Genomic DNA, 2223 nt, shown 5'->3' on the forward strand with positions numbered 1-2223 from the left:
CACACACCCACCCACCCACCCACCCACCCACCCACCCACCCACACACACACACACACACACACACACACACACACACACACACACACACACACACACACACACACACACACACACACACACACACACACACACACACACACACACACACACACACTTTTTTCACAGATGAAAACTAAATGTAAACTAAATTAAAACTAAGCTACGATGACTAAAACTAAGACTAAATATACAGACAATTTCGTCGACAGATAAAAACTAGACTAAAACGTTAGGAAAGGACTCTATAGTGGACAAGAGATCCAGTGTATAAGTCATTTCACACGCATGCTGAAAACAGCCAATCTACAAGCTCACAACGCGTCGCAGCACGACGCGTTGTGAGCTTGTAGATCGGCTGTTTTCAGCAAATTTAAAAACCAGTCATTACGACGGCATCAAGGCCCGACAAAATACATTACATACATTAGTCGTAGACTAAATCAACTGTATAGATTTACTCGACTAAAATCGTATGATATTTAGTTACTACTAAAACTAACTCTAACTCTAACTAACACTAACACATTCCAGGTGAGGTAAAATATGACTAAAACTATAAGTGAAAACTATTCAAGAGACTAATGACTGAGGTAAGGTACGGTAACAGACTAATGACTGAGGTAAGGTACGGTAACAGACTAATGACTGAGGTAAGGTACGGTAACAGACTAATGACTGAGGTAAGGTACGGTAACAGACTAATGACTGAGGTAAGGTACGGTAACAGACTAATGACTGAGGTAAGGTACGGTAACAGACTAATGACTGAGGTAAGGTACGGTAACAGACTAATGACTGAGGTAAGGTACGGTAACAGACTAATGACTGAGGTAAGGTACGGTAACAGACTAATGACTGAGGTAAGGTACGGTAACAGACTAATGACTGAGGTAAGGTACGGTAACAGACTAATGACTGAGGTAAGGTACGGTAACAGACTAATGACTGAGGTAAGGTACGGTAACAGACTAATGACTGAGGTAAGGTACGGTAACAGACTAATGACTGAGGTAAGGTACGGTAACAGACTAATGACTGAGGTAAGGTACGGTAACAGACTAATGACTGAGGTAAGGTACGGTAACAGACTAATGACTGAGGTAAGGTACGGTAACAGACTAATGACTGAGGTAAGGTACGGTAACAGACTAATGACTGAGGTAAGGTACGGTAACAGACTAATGACTGAGGTAAGGTACGGTAACAGACTAATGACTGAGGTAAGGTACGGTAACAGACTAATGACTGAGGTAAGGTACGGTAACAAGGTTTCAAAACAAGAGACTAATGACTGAGGTAAGGTACGGTAACAAGGTTTCAAAACAAGAGACTAATGACTGAGGTAAGGTACGGTAACACGGTTTCAAAACAAGAGACTAATGACTGAGGTAAGGTACGGTAACAAGGTTTCAAAACAAGAGACTAATGACTGAGGTAAGGTACGGTAACAAGGTTTCAAAACAAGAGACTAATGACTGAGGTAAGGTACGGTAACAAGGTTTCAAAACAAGAGACTAATGACTGAGGTAAGGTACGGTAACAAGGTTTCAAAACAAGAGACTAATGACTGAGGTAAGGTACGGTAACAAGGTTTCAAAACAAGAGACTAATGACTGAGGTAAGGTACGGTAACAAGGTTTCAAAACAAGAGACTAATGACTGAGGTAAGGTACGGTAACGAGGTTTCAAAACAAGAGACTAATGACTGAGGTAAGGTACGGTAACAAGGTTTCAAAACAAGAGACTAATGACTGAGGTAAGGTACGGTAACAAGGTTTCAAAACAAGAGACTTATGACTGAGGTAAGGTACGGTAACAAGGTTTCAAAACAAGAGACTAATGACTGAGGTAAGGTACGGTAACAAGGTTTCAAAACAGTCTGTACAATAAAACAAAACAAGAACATCTCAATCAAAAAATAAACCAACAATGAAACAAGAAACAGAAGCAGCAAAGACAGACAGTATACCTAGAAATAGATAAGGTATAGAACAGTACATAGAAATCACTGGAGCAAAAGCCAAAATGTTTGCGGTACAAATGCGTTTTCAGTAGCTTCTTAAAACCCATTCTGACCGGGAACCCATTTTGGTGTCAGCATCATGTTATGCTTTAGCTATTGAAAAATAGCAGATCTACAAGCTCATAGCGCGCCACCGAGTGGCGCGCTACGAGCTTGTAGG

This window comes from Protomyctophum bolini (genome assembly GCF_963924005.1).
Source record: "Protomyctophum bolini genome assembly, chromosome: 12".
NCBI lineage: Eukaryota > Metazoa > Chordata > Actinopteri > Myctophiformes > Myctophidae > Protomyctophum > Protomyctophum bolini.